General features: G+C 36.4%; 1 pseudogene; it reads right to left on the bottom strand.

The window, feature by feature from the left end:
- Positions 1-12,113: 12,113 nt before the first annotated feature.
- On the bottom strand, positions 12,114-12,458 carry LOC111149301 (annotated as a pseudogene).
- Positions 12,459-15,796: the final 3,338 nt, after the last annotated feature.

Raw genomic sequence — 15,796 nt, 5'->3', positions numbered from 1 at the left:
AATTCATTGAAAAATAAAAGTAAACACACTTTTCTCAATTTTGTGTTGACTTATGTTAGCAAATCTGTGGGAAGAAAAAACTATGGAACTTGAAAGCAGGTCAATCTGGATTGAAATATTGATTGCTCTATAAAACGTGTTAGGAAGTTACATAACATAGCAAGTATACAGCTTTAGTCAAAGAAGATGCTCAAAACGTAATAGATAATAGTATCATTTTTTACTCTGAAATGGTACACAAAATAATGAACTAGAGATGGTAAGCTTTGCACCCAAATTCCTTTCCTCTGAGGCTTTCTCAACCAGAGCTCTTACCTACACCACCAAATACAGAAAATGATTTGATTGACTAATCTCAGTTCTCCCAAGTATCCATGTAACTATTACTATATTAGATGCTAGGAAAAAAAGTTAATCCATTATATAAAATGGATGCTGTAGCTTGTTAGGGCTTAATTGTCTAAAGAATCTCCTCACCCAGTGAGAAAGGCCGACATGTGTGGAGCCACAGGATGGAAATGAGGTAAATTCCTGAATCACCACACAGATTAAAGAAACTCACAACCAACCAGGACATCTTTTTTGGGTATTTACAGAAAAGAAAAATAAATATCTAGTTTGTTAAAGCACTGGAGAACTGGTATTTATTTTTTATCACAACTCGCATTAACCAAATTAAAATAATAGATCCTTAACCATAGTACTGTGTAATTGCTTGTAAAAGCAAGAAGCAGCAATCAAGTACGTGCAATATGCCAGCTATCGAAATAGGAACTGGGAACAAAATATTCATAAGACTCATTCACACCTGAAATTAAATTTGGTTTAAGAGAGAAAGAGTAGAAATATACAGATGAGGGGTACCTGGGTGGTTCAGTGGGTTAAAGCCTCTGCCTACAGCTCGGGTCATGATCTCAGGGTCCTGGAATTGAGTCCCGCATCTGGCTCTCTGCTTAGCGGGGAGCCTGCTTCCCCCTCTCTCTCTTCCTGCCTCTCTGCCTACTTGTGATCTCTCTCTCTGTCAAATAAATAAATAAAAGCTTAAAAAAAAGAAATATATATATGAAAATGATTATTAAATATATTACTATTTATCAGTAAAGATGTAATAAGTATTAAGTGTTTAATAAATTTTATAATTTTAATAAATAAATAAATAAATGAAAGTATACTAATAATCACAAGTAGCAATTACATAGTACAAGAAAACTTTAACAAAAATAAATATATACATTTCTTACAAAATTAAAGAGTTTAAATGAATTTTCAATAAGGGGAAGCTACATATGTGCCATTAAATTTCAAGGTGATGGGCACCTGGGTGGCTCAGTGGGGTAAAGCCTCTGACTCCGGCTCAGGTCATGATCTCAGTGTTCTGGGATCAGTTCCCGCATCAGGCTCTCTGCTCAGCAGGGAGCCTGCTTCTCCCTCTTTCTCTCTTTGCCTGCCTCTCTGCCTACTCATGATCTCTCTCTCTCTCTCTGTCAAATAAATACATAAAATCTTTTAAAGTAAATAAATAAATTTCAAGGTGAACTAATGGAACATAGATTATGTCTTGCAAACTTTCATGGTCAAATTGCTGAAAAGCACAATCATTACTTGTGCTTGAGGATATTTCTACCTTCATATTAGGGACGATAATGCTTTTTTACTCATCCATTTGAAATATTCTAAAACCTTATTTCCTTCATTGTTTTGACCACAGAGTAATTGTTTTTTACTAAGGTATTCCATTAGTCTTTATTGAATGATATCACAGGATTGTTGTATAAAGTCATTATGATTAAGAACAATTCTATTACATTGCACAGGCATCCTTTTTATGAGAATGTGTGAATATTATTTCCTGTCTCTATTAGAGAGACATCACATACTTCCCTCAGCGAAAAACAAATCTTTAAATTTAATGTGCTGACTTTATTTTGATTTCCTGAATTTTGCAGATAAATGTTTTTTAAGGCAGAGACTGCTAATTGCCTCCCCTATCACCCCCAAAATTCATTCTTCCTTTCTTTTTATAGTCAAGAATTCCTAACTTTAGAATGCATATTATCACTAGAACATTGATTATAACATAAGAAATTTACTAATATTGTCATCAAATCGGTTCTGTTTATGGATGAAACTGAACCATGAAACATGGTTGGGAATGTGTATATACTAATACAATATCTAGAACAGTTAGGTGTCTCCAAACTACTCAGTAAACTTCACTTCACTTTTCTCCTTCCCAAGAAACCCCTCTACTGTACCCTCTGACATTTTTAAGGTGGGTTAGAAAAGTATACCATTACACAACTATGAGTTTGCCCAAAATCTGCAATGCTGACATGACCAAATGCTGGCAAGGAACTAGTGTAACTCTTTTTCATTGTTGGTGGGAATGCAAAGTGCTTCACCCACTTTGGAAGACAGTTTAGCAGTTTCTTACAAAAGTAAACATATTTTTATCATAAGTTTCAGGAACTCCTTGGTATTAAGCCAAAGAAACTGAAAACTTATATCCACACAAAAACCTCCCCATGGATGTTTACAGCAGCTTTATTCATAATTGCCCAAACTGTTCTTTTTATTGAGACATCTTTGACATATAAAATTTTTATATATTTAAGATGTACAACTTAATATCTAAATTTTTTTAAGAAGATTGTATTTATTTATTCGACACAGAGAGATCACGAGTAAGCAGAGCAGCAGGCAGAGAGAGACGGGGAAGTAGGCTCCCTGCCGAGCAGGGAGCCCGATGTGGGGCTCCATCTCAGGACCTGAGTCAAAGGCAGAGGCTTAACCCACTGAGCCACTCAGGCGCTCCATTAATATCTAAATTTGTTTGAATTATTGCCCCAGGCTTATAGCTGGTAACCATAATCCAAATTCATTCCTTTATATATTTCCACATATGATTCCAAATTATCTGTTAATAATGTAAAGAGGGTCATGTGATTTTCTTGTTTAAAACTCTTTATTGGGGGGAGCCTGGGTGGCTCAGTGGCCTAAAGCCTCTGCCTTCGGCTCAGGTCATGATCCCAGGGTCTTGGGACCAAGCCCCACATCGGGCTCTCTGCTCAGCGGGGAGCCTGCTTCCTCCTCTCTCTCTGCCTGCCTCTCTGCCTACTTGTGATCTTCGTCTGTCAAATAAATAAATAAAATCTTAAAAACAAAACACCTTTTGTGTTCTCATTCCTATTAAAGTACAATCCAAACACCTGACTTAAAAGGACCTGTATGATCTAGTTCTCCTCTATTCAAGGTCACCTCTGCCACTTTTTCTTTATGATCCATACACATTTGTCTTCTTATGGGATCATTCTGATCCTCTAACACCACAAATGTATTCTTTCTTAATATGTGTTTATAAAATAATTTTATTTTTGAACATTTTTTCTTATACCTTTATACAATGGAATCCTTAATCTGTTTTAGATTTTTGCTCAATTTTTTTTCTTTACAAAAATTCTTACCATCATTAGCCTTTCAAACTTAGACCCTTCTTCTTCCATCATTATAATCATCTATCTCTGATTCTTATGTTTTTTTCCTCCATAAGTTTATTTTATATTTTATATTGATATAGTGTTTTTTACTATTTCTTCCACTAGAATGGTAACTACATGAGGGCAAGGGTTAGATCTGTCAGTTCACAAATACACCTCCTGAGCTAGCTCAGTGTGTGCAAGGAAGGAGACAATGAATGAAATTTCATTCATTTGTTGAATGAGAACAAAATTCTTGCTAAAATAGAATTCCTTAGGGTTTGCGCTGGCCAGATATTAAACTGTTATTAACAACAGAGAGTCCACTCTACTCACGTAACTATTTATAATAATATTTGGAGAAGTTACTTACCATGAGACTTTAAAAGGATCACAAAATAATGTGCTAAAAGTGACTTACGTTTTCTTTTTTTTTTTTAAGGTTTTATTTATTTATTTGACAGAGAGAGAGGTCACAAGAAGGCAGAGAGGCAGGCAGAGAGAGGGGGGAAGCAGGCTCCCTGCTGAGCAGAGAGCCAGATGAAGGGCTCGATCCCTGGACTCTGAGATCATGACCCAGCAGAGGCTTAACTCACTGAGCCACCCAAGCGCCCCTCACATTTTCTGATAATAAAAAGTTAACTAGATTTGATTCCACATATAAAGTATAAGAAATCAGAGGCTGTACCAAGTTTCTTGCTAGAAAAATTGTAGGAATATGCTTTTCAAAGTCACTGGCAAAGACCCCTAAGCCACAGAGCTGGAAGTCTTCAGGTAGAGCCAGGATCCTTTTCTATAATCGTCTGCCATTGTTCCATTCTAAGTTATCTCTGCTGGGGTATTCACTTCGTGCTTGAGAGCGCTCGCTCGTTACTAAATACAGCAAGTCTTTTATCATTGTCTGAGTCCTGTAAGAACTGAATTTTTATAAATTGATTGTTATGGAAGACTTCTTCTTAATATCTTCTGCTTAAAACTGACTACGTGTTTTACATGTGAAAGAAAGTAGCTGCGTGATACCCAAGTTCTTGTTTTCTCTAACCTGAGAAGTGTGTGAATGTGGAGGGGGAGCTAGCTGTGTTTCCCACCGTAATCAGCAACCTCTGCTTCTGGGTGATAGGAGAGGCGTTTTAAATCTCTTTGATGAAATGAACCATTTTCTGCTTGGTCTCGGCTTAAAATGGATCCCCCATTGTGCAGCAGCAAAAGCATCATTATACATCTTCCATAACACTGTTAAATTTCCCCTCTAAGAAATGCAAGGAAAATGTTACAGCAGTGTATTTAATCACTACATGGCAAATATTGTGTTGGTATCCCAGTATTTACTTACTTTAAGAAACACATTTTAAGTAAAAAACATTCATATTACAAGAGCAATTTAAGAACTTAATAGCACCAGACTACAAAATTTTATTTGTACTTCTACCTTTAATACCCATGGATTTGGACATAAACAATAAATAGCTTTATAAACAAACGACTGATTATCATATTATGCTTACCAACATATAACTGAAAAGGTGTACAAATCAAGAGAATGAAAGACTCTATATAAGCATCCAAAAGAAGTTTCTAAGAGGAGAAACAATTAGGTATTTAGTCAAGTAATAAAGAACAAGATACTAAAGACCACAGGGAATAATGTGAAAAACAAAGTGGACAGCTTTTGTTATAACAACAATATAATTAAGGATGTAAACAAGAACTAATCTCAGAATTTATTCTAGGTATTAAATAGGTTGCAGAAAATTCTGTAATTTATTTCCTAATAGAATTAATATTAATTAGGCAAGTATATTAATACTTATACCGTGACTGGTTTCTGGGCAAACAGCAGGAACACAGGCTAATAAGAACACAGGAAGGGACTTCTGGGTGGCTCAGTGGGTTAAAGCCTCTGCCTTCACTCGGATCATAATACCAGGGACCTGGGATCGAGGCCCACATCGGGCTATCTGCTCAGCAGGGAGCCTGCTTCCTCCTCTCTCTGCCTACTTGTGATCTCGATCTTTCAAATAAATAAATAAAATCTTTAAAAAAAAAAGAACACAGGAAGTTGGGAATAAGGTAGAAGGACTGGTTAATGAACATAGAAAAGAGGGGAAATGGTGCACTCTAGTACAGTGGTTCTACAATTGTGTTGGAGTCGCCTGAAGGGATTGTCAAAATTCAGATGGCCGGGTTCCCTCCCCAGAGTTTCCGACTTAGCAGATCTGGGATGGGACACATGCATATCCCTCTCTGACAAATTCCCAGGTGCTGTTGTTGCTGCTGATCTGGGACCATACTGAGAACTGTAAGCTGGTTAAAGAGAGAAGTTCAACACAACATGCTCTAATATTATCACAGCCCCAGGATCAGTAGCACTGTATTCAATGTGTGATGAAGAAAAGAGGACAAGGTCAGAAATCCGGAGATATGGAGGAACTGAAGAAACAGGATTAAATTTGAGATAAGGCAATATTTTCTAGGATTTGAGTTGTTGAGCAAACCAGAGGTTCAAAACTCTCAGAGAGTGTTGGCCCAGTTTAGGAATTGAACTAGACGCTCCATTGGTGAGAATTGTAGGCTTTTCATGAAAAATCTTAATGAGAAAGTAGACTATTCAAACAGTAGAATTTAAAGTGAATCTGCTGTTTCATAGATTTAATAGAAAAGAGTTTGTGACTCATGAAATTCATAGGTTTATATAGGTATCTACTGTACAATTTTAATTTGAATGGTGTATACTGCATCCACAGCCAAGTATATAGGCACTGCCCAGGGTCACTGTTGACCAGGAGGCCAGCATCCATGAGGAAGGACAGGGGGGCATGGAGAGCATAACGATGCCAAATAAGAAGTCGGGACACATCTCTGAATCTGTTAGTCACCACATCTGAACTTGACAAATATCTTGTAAAGATTATAGTCACTGTTGCTATTACACATTCCAAATCACACATGAGTTTCTTTTTTTGGCTAATTTTAAATCAGAGACATAGAGGAAGGAGCATTTCAAAAAGTCAATTTCCAGCGTAACCAAACCACAGAGAGCATTCCACCATCGTCTACACCTTGTCCATTTGGCATTTATACACATCATTTTAGCCATATGTAACTTCCAAATAAACACAATAGGTTTTTTTTTTAAGATTTTATTTATTTATTCGACAGATAGAGATCGCAAGTAGGCAGAGAAGCAGGCAGAGAGAGAGAGAGAGAAGCAGGCTCTCTGCAGAGCGGAGAGCCCGATGTGGGGCTCGATCCCAGGACCCTGGGATCATGACCTGAGCCGAAGGCAGAGGCTTTAGGCCACTGAGCCACCCAGGCGCCCCAACACAATAGGTTTTAACTAACGCAATGCAACTGTCCCACGTTATCTATTTCCTTTGGCCTCAGAAAGCACTTCAGATGACTATGGTTTCTTGACTGGCACAGTGACCCCCATACTTTACTCCTTAAGGTTCTGTACCATTAAGAATCCTGACTATTTGATGTGTAGTTAGCCATTGTCATCACAATATATAGGAGTAAGCCTTCTGCATTTCATTCATTCTCCCTGCTTGCATTGTGTAGCTGCGCTCACTTCCCCTTAATAGCTGGGAAAGAGGTTGAGAAAGGAGATGGCGGATAAAGACAAAAATTGTGAAATAGACTAATAACGAACCTTGCAGTGACCAGGGATGATGAGGTGTCATGAACTGAGGCAGATGATTAACCTAATTTATAATATTTGAAAGTAAAAAAGTTTATAAGACAAACCCAGGATTTTTTTTTAAAGATTTTATTTATTTATTTGAGAGAGAGAGAGTGAGCAAGGAAGAGAGAGAACATGAGCTGGGGAGGGGCAGAGGTAGAGGGAGAAGCAGACTCTCCACAGAGCAGGGAGCCTGATGCAGGGTTCTATCCTGGGACCCATGACCTGAGTGCAGAGCAGCTGCATAACTGCCTGAGCCACCTAGGTGTCCTCAACACACAAGTTTTAACATGGAATAAATGATCAATAAAGATGAATTTGCTAAAATGGAGTCTCCATCAAGAAAGGGACCGTCTGTGTAAGATATTAAACAAAGTAACAACATACTCTGAAAAGGGAGAATCTGACTTGCTTTTATAGGCCCCCAGATTATAGCACTGCTGTATTTCTTGCATTAATCACAACTGGCTCAGGAACTGGGTCAGTACAAGGCATTGTAGAGATTGTATTGATGAAGCAAATGTAAAAAGCTGAAAACAAAAAGAACAGAGGTAGTAAAACATATAGGACTGACAGTTACCTTTTTTCCTTCTTCATTTGTGTATCTGGCTCACACAGATCCTGGTAAAAAATTAAAACGAATAATTCTTTAGCATAAATTATAGATTAATTCTTCTGATAGTCTAGCATAAACTAAATAACTAATTTGCAATCCATTTTATAACACCATAGGGTTCTTAGCTTGAGGCCCTGGCTATTAAATTTTTGTATATTTTAATAATGAATAAAGTCCTACAATGTTTATTGCATCCTTCTTTGGCTTGCAGAACTTAGATCTTTGTCTTTTTCCTGAATTATAGCGGCTCTGGTGTCATTAGCCTTTTTCAGCTGTGAACACCTGGAACATTTAAGTTGCCCTTTGCAGCATGGTATCTTAGCACATATGATTATGCATTAGCCCCCAATTTTATATCTTCCAAATGCTTTACAGCCTATGTTTATTAGTTGCTATTAAAAAACAAACCTGTAAATCATCTCCAGAATATTAGCTTTTTTTTTTTTTTTTTTCCCTGTTTGTAAAGGGAGGAAAGCAACATATAAAACAAGCAGCTTGCCATCATAGCGGTAACATCAGGGACAGAAATCTCTATTCCTCTGAAGCGAATGTACTCAATGTACCACCCACAATATACCTAAAAATCTGAGGTATTTTTAGAGAAACGAAAAGTTGAGCAAGGACCCACTGAAAATAACCAAATCAATAGTGTATATAAAGTTATTATTCTAGATACTCCAGTCATTCCCTCTCCTCATCGTTTCCAAGAAACCTGTGGTTCTACTCTATATGTATTAAGCATTTTCCAACTCCTCAGTTTTCTTTATCTTTGTAAGCATAGTTCCTGGTTGGAGAAAAATTTAACAGTCTGAAGTGTTACTTTTTTTTCCCCCCACTGGCATATAAACATGGTCAAACCCATGACTACTTTTAGGTTAGCATTTCTTTCAAATTCATGCTGTCTGATTTATTTTACTCTCAACCTGATCTCAAGTACTCTACATTCCTCTGCACTGTTCTACCAAATACAAACCTAATATTTCACTGTAATAGATTATTTTATTCTGTAGCTCTTGGCTGTGCAGCAAAGCATCATATGTTTTAGCAAGGTCTTTAACTGAACTGTGAACTACAAACCAGATGGAAAAGCACAGATTTACAAAACTCCAAAACCAAGTATAACCCAAATATTAATTTCTTGCTGAACCATAAACCGAACTGTTATTATTTTCTTATAAAATAGCCATTTAGAATGTCAGTTTTCAGTAGAACTAAGCCGATATATTTTTTTTATTCTGTTGAACTGGTGGATCAATTATTTTTTTCTCGTCTTTGAAATATTCCTCTAGCAAGTCTTTTCATTCCTGTTCCTGCACTCAGACCCTAATCTCCATACTTAATTACTATTAGGGTTTTCTAGTTTCTTTTCTAGAGTTCTTTAAGCAAATAGTGTTCAAATAAATGTACTAAACCCCTCTCATCATGTCATTCCTTTGAGCCAACACTTTTAAGGCCACTGTAATATACTTTTATCAAATTTGAATTGCTCAGGAACATATTAATTCTTATCCCATCTAATCCCATTCTGTCAATTCTGTCTATACTAAATGCTTTTAAACTAGGTTATTTCTATTTTGTAAGTACTCAACTGAGACTCAGGGAGAAGTTAAAAGTCTTGAAAATGTCACTCATCTAGAAAGAAGGGAAGTCATAATTTGATGCAAACTGTTTTTGTTTTAAATTTATGCTTTTCCCATTACCTGCTTCATATGTCATTATCTGTATGCTTTCTCTGTAATGAAAAACCCTAATCAAACTCTATTGAAAAACAAAGGAATTTATTATCTGCAAAAAAAAGTATAGTTTCTAAACTGGACTGGTACAAAGACTCAGCCTGTCTAGGACTTCATTTTTTTTTTAAACAATTTTTTTTAAAAGATCTTATTTATTTATTTGACAGAGAGAGAAAGAGAGCCAGAGAACCCAAGCAGGGGGAGGAGCAGAGGGAGAGGAAGAAGCAAACTGCCTGCTGAGCAGGGAGCCCCATGTGGGACTCAATCCCAGGACCTTGGGATCATTACCTGAGCCGAAGGCAGATGCTTAACCAACTGAGCCACCCGGGATCATTTCACAATTCTTCTTCTTCCTTCTTCCTTCTTTCTTCTTCTTCTTCTTTTTTCTTCTTTTTAAATTTTTTTTATTTTAGTCATTACAATAGGAAATCTTTCAGGATACAGGTCTGTGAATCATTAGTCTTATGCAATTTACAGCATTCGCCATAGCACATACCTACCCCAATGTCCATCATCCAGCCACACTATCCCTCCCCACCTCCTCCAGCAGCCCTTGGTTTGTTTCCTGAGATTAAGAGTCTCTTATGGTTTGCCTCTCTTCCCATTTCCATCTTTTCATTTTTCCCTCCCTTATCCCCATGAACCCCCACCCAGCCTCTCAAATTCCTCATATCAGAGAGATCATATGATAATTGTCTTTCTCTAATTGACTTATTTCGCTTAGCATAACACCCTCTAGTTCCATCCACCTGGTAGCAAATGGCAAGATTTCAGTTTTCTGGTGACTGCGTAGTATTCCATTATATATATACCACATCTTCTTTATCCATTCATCTGTTGATGATCATCTAGATTCTTTCTATACTTTGCCTATAGTGGACATTGCTGTTATAAATATTGGGGTGAACATGCCCCTTCAGAATCACCACATTTTTATCTTTAGAGTAAATACCCAGTAGTGCGACCTCACAGCTCTCCTTCTTTAACGTTGGCTCCATTCTTGGCAGAATGCTCCACTCATGGTCCCATGATGGCTTTTGTACCTCATTATTTACATATGTATATGAATGACTATGTTTTAGAAAAATATGATAGGACAAGAAGAATTTAGATCCCCATCATTTAATAAAGCAGTATAGACAATATTGACTGAAGCTTGAATCACATTCCTTGCACCTTGCTCAAGTAGTGAAATCAAACTATGCAACGTATAATTTGAGCAAGGAAATGTAGACACCTGGATAAAAATTGTTGTGTTCTTCCTATAGAAGAGGAACTGGATGCCAGTCTATTAAACCCACCGAAGGACTACTCTCTGATAATGCATGAAACTTGCTTTTGCAGGCTGATCTATATCAGTTGCAAAAACCTTCTTTGATCATTCCCACTTCCATCACTTTGCTCATGATGTCTGTACTAGACAATTCTCCTCCTTTCTTATAACCTGCCAAATCTAATTATCTTTCCAGGCCTAAGTTAAGTCCTATCATCTTTATGAAAGCTCTCTTAATCACTCCATTCTTGATCACCTTATGCCACTGAACTGCGACAGAATGTATAGTCATTACATGTCTTTAGAATAGTCTTTGAAGCAATATTTCATTTTTATAATTTAGACGGTAAGAGCCTGTTGAATCCAGTTCCATTTTTATTATGTTAGTTTAGTTTATTATATTAGTTTAGTTACTTAACCTTCTGAGTCTTATCTCTAAGACAGGCATAATAATAATATTTACCTCATGGTGATGTTGTTGGAAAGGATAATTTATATACTACATGTAAAATTCTGATAGCTATTCCAGATACAAATTAAATGTATAGAAAACTTTGTTTTATTTGTTAACTCTCTACAACCAAGATGATGCCCAGTGGAGTGCTAGTTATGTACTTAGGACATGGTCAATGAATGTATCTTGGATTTTCTGAAGCGAAATTAATGTTCAATGTAGTAAAGTTGCCTTTTGAAACACATTGGTTTAGAGGGCAAATAGAACAGGACACATGCTACAAACTGAATGTTTGTGTTTTGCTAAAATTCGTATGTTGAAACCTAATCCCCAGTGTGAGTCTTTTCAGAGGGGATTAGGTCATGAGTATAAAGCCTGAATGCCCCTCTAAAAGTGACCCCACAGAACATCCTTACCCCTTCCCTCATGTGGGGACACCATAAGAAGGCATCTATCTAGAACTAGAATGCAGGATTTTACTAGATACCAAATCTGCCTATGCCTTAATCTTGGACTTCCCAGCCTCCAGAACTGAAATAGGTTTCTATTTATTAGGGAAATAGGTTTCTGTTTACCAGCCACCCATCTATGGCATTTTATTCTAGCAGCCCAAATAGACTAAGACATTGACAAAAGAAGAAAACAGGAGGGAAAATATGTACACCAGAGCAGAATTGCAGGAGAAAGTGAATATTAAATGATGAAAATTCATGATTAAAAATTACATTTTTCTATCTTATTGTTTATTTATATAAACACTATATTTTTAACTTAATTTTTTTTATTTTTTAGAAAAAACACAAGACTTTATTATTCTCATTACAAAAGACATGTGTCTGCAGGATGAGGTAGGGAATTCTGATGGTGGGGAAGAGACCTCTACTTGCCAGCAATGAGCGGGTTGACAGGACCATGATGACCCAGTCACCACGCAGGAACATCTTGGAGATGTGGTCCTTGCTGACTGGCTTGGACTTCTTCTTGCCCGTGATACTCTTGGGGACCTTGGTCCACATCTTCCTCACATTTTCCACCACCATGCTGCAGTGCCTGTCAGTGGCCTTCATATGACCAGAGAGCTTCTTGTTGGTGGCTTCTGATAAGCCCTTAGGTGTTGTTCTTGACTGATGGTGTGAACACAGAGAGTGGACCCAGGTTAAACTCATCCTTCTCCCACTTTTGCAGCTTCTCTGGGGTCATCTCATTCGTGGTCTTGTTGTAGAGGCACAAGGTGCTAGTGGCTTAACCTTCCAGGTCAGTGCCATCTCTCTGCATTGCTCTAAACATTGTATTTTTAGAGCAGTTTTAAATTCACAGCAAATACCAGGGGAAAGGTATAGAGGTTTTTCATATGCTGTCTGTTCCTGCACATTAATAGCCTCCCTGTTATCGATATCTCCCACTGGACTGGTACATTTGTTACAACTAATGAACCTAAATTGACACAACATAATCACCTAAAGTGCATAGTTTATATTAGGGTTCACTGTTGGCATTGTATATTCTATGGGTTTAGACAATAGTATAATGACATGTATCCATCTCTATGGTATCATACAGAGTATTTTCATTGCCCTAAAAATCCTCTGTGCTTTGCTTATTCCTCCCTCCTCCTCTCTCCAATGTCTGACAACCACTGATGTTTCTACCATCTCCATTGTTCTACCTTTTCCAGAATGTCATAGAGTTGGAATCATATCGTATACAGCTTTTTTTTTTAAAGATTTTTTTTTAAAAAATTCATTTGACAGACAGAGATCACAAGTAGGCAGAGGGGAGGCAGAGAGAGAGGGGAAGCAGGCTCCCCACTGAGCAGGGAGCCCGATGAGATGTGGGGCTCAATCCCAGGACCCTGGGATCATGACCTGAGCTGAAGGCAGAGGCTTTAACCACACTGAGCCACCCAGGCGTCCATTATACAATTTTTCCAATTGGCTTCTTTCCCTTAGTAGTATACCGTTAAGATTCCTTCATGTCTTGTCATGGACTGAGAGTTCATTTCTTTTTAGCACTGAATAATATTCCATTGTCTAAATGTACCACAGTATGTTTATCCATTTATTTTCTGAAGTGCATATTGGCTACTGCCAAGTTTTGACAATTAGAAATAAAGCTGCCATAAACATCCATATGCAGGTTTTTGTGTGAACATAAGATTTCAGCTCCTCTGAGTAAATACCAAGAAGTGTGATTGCAGAAGTATGCTTAGTTTTTTAAGAGACTGCCAAACTGTCTTCCAAAGTGGCTGTACTATTTTGCATTCCCACCAGCAATGAATGGAAGTTCCTACTGCTCCATATCTTCACCACCATTTGGTGTTTTTAGTAACCCAGACTTTGGCCCTTCTAGTAGATGTATTGTGGTTTCTCATTGTTTTGATTTGCATTTCCCTGATGATGCCTGCCTTGAAGCACCTTTTCATATGCTTAGTCACTATCTGCATATCTTCTTTGGTGAGGTATCTATTAAGATCTATAACCCATTTTTAAATCAGGTTATCAGTTTTCTTATTGCTGAATTTTAAAAGTTCTTTATATATTTGAATAATAATCCATTATCAGATGTGTGTTTTGTAAATTAAAAAAAAATTCTTTTGGCATTGTCTTTTGCGGAGTAGATTTTAATTTTAATCAAGTCCAAGTTATCAATTATTTCTCTCATGGTTCTTGCCTTTGGTGCTATATCTAAAGAGTGAGCCCCATTCCCAAGGTCATCTAAATCTTTTCCTATATTACTTCTAGGAACTTTATAATTTTTCTTTTTACATATAGGTCTGTGACCATTTTTAAGTTAATTTTTGTAAAGGGTGTAAGATCTGCACCCAGATACATGTTTTTGTGTATCAGTATCCCGTTTCAGCAGCATTTGTTAAAAAGACTATTTTTGCTCTATTGTACTACCTTTGTTCCTTTCTAGGTTCTCTATTCTGATATGTTGATCTTTTCTTTTCCTTCAACACTACGATGTCTTGATTATGGTAGCTGTATGGTAAATCTTAAGGTCAAGTAATTCAGTCCTCTAACTTTTGTTTCCCTCCTTCAGTATTGTGTTAGCTATTCTGATCCTTTTCCCTCTCCATATGCATTTTAGAACCAATTTGTTTAAATCTGCAAAATAACATTCTGAGATTTCAGTTGTAATGCTTGAAATCTAACTGTCCCATTGGGAAGAATCGACACTTTATATTATTGAATTTTCTTAACCACAAACACAGGATATCTCTCCATTTATTTACTTCTTTGATTTTATTTATCAAAGTTTTATTGTTTTCCTCATATAGATCTTATACAGATTTTGTTAGATTGATATTTATGTATGTTATTTTGGAAGAGCTAATGTAAATGGTATTGTGTTTTAATTTCAATTCTACTCAGTCCTTGTTGTTATATAGGAAAGTGATTGACTTTTATAAATTAACCTTGTATTCTGCAAATTTGCTATATTGTTTTTTAGTTCTAGATTTTTTGTCAGTTCTTCCAGATATCTACATAGATGATAATGTCATCTATAAGCAGAGACAGTTTTACTACTCTAAAAGTTAGTCCACCAAGAAGATAAAAATGCTTGCTACTTTGGCAACATAAGAAAATATCTTCAATATTTGGAAAACAAAACAATCATAATTGCAATGAGTGATTATAGAAATTTCTATTTAAAGATGACCATGAGAAGGCATTATTACTTATTTTCTATCCTTTGAAATTTACCAGTAAGGATCACACCAAAATTAGCTTCTGAAAAAATATGTTTAAGGCTAATAAGTTAATAGAAGTCATAGACAAATGATATGCTATGATATGCTAGAAAAAAGACATAGAGAAATTCAATAAGTGTGTAGAAGAATGTTCTACCTATATAATAATTAAAGACACACGGTTGGAAATAATAAATACTTTATTAAAAAATTATTTATTTATTCTTTTATTTATTATTTATTTATTTAAGAAAGAGAGAGTACAAGTGGGGAGAGGACAGAGGGAGAGAGACAAGCAGACTCTGTGCTGAGCGCAAAGCCTGTGCAGGGTTCCATCTCATGTTCCTGAGATCATGACCTGAGCTAAAATCAAGAGTTGGACACTTAACTGACTGAGTCACCCAGGCACCCAATAATAAAAATACTTTATATTTCATGGGAACTAATAGATAAATTACTAATATATTGTGAAAGAAAATGAAAAAAATATGCACTCACATCAATTTTTAGTGAAACCATAAATTTGTGTAGATTTTTAGAGAGCAAAAGCAGTACTATCAGGATTCTTTTAAAACATGCATATCATTTGCCCCCTAAAATTTCTCTTCCAGACTTCTGTCATACAGAAATGTCAATGTGAAAAATATTCAAGTTGACTTGTTTATTTTGTTTTTTAGATTTCATACATAAGTGAAATCAAATGGGGTTTGTCTTCTCTATCTGACTTATTTTATTTAGCATAATGTACTCTATGTCCTTCCAAGTTGTTGGAAATGACAAGATCTCATTCTTTTTTTATGGCTGAGTAATATTCAGGGGAGGTAAGTAGGAGAGTGGGTGAAAAAGAGAAAGAGGATGAAAGTACAAA

This window comes from Enhydra lutris, unplaced genomic scaffold (genome assembly GCF_002288905.1).
Source record: "Enhydra lutris kenyoni isolate GAN:26980312 unplaced genomic scaffold, ASM228890v2 scaffoldscaffold21, whole genome shotgun sequence".
NCBI classification, from domain to species: Eukaryota; Metazoa; Chordata; class Mammalia; order Carnivora; family Mustelidae; genus Enhydra; species Enhydra lutris.
Note: the sequence above shows the minus strand (reverse complement) of the source record. Positions and strands in the feature narration are given on the sequence as shown.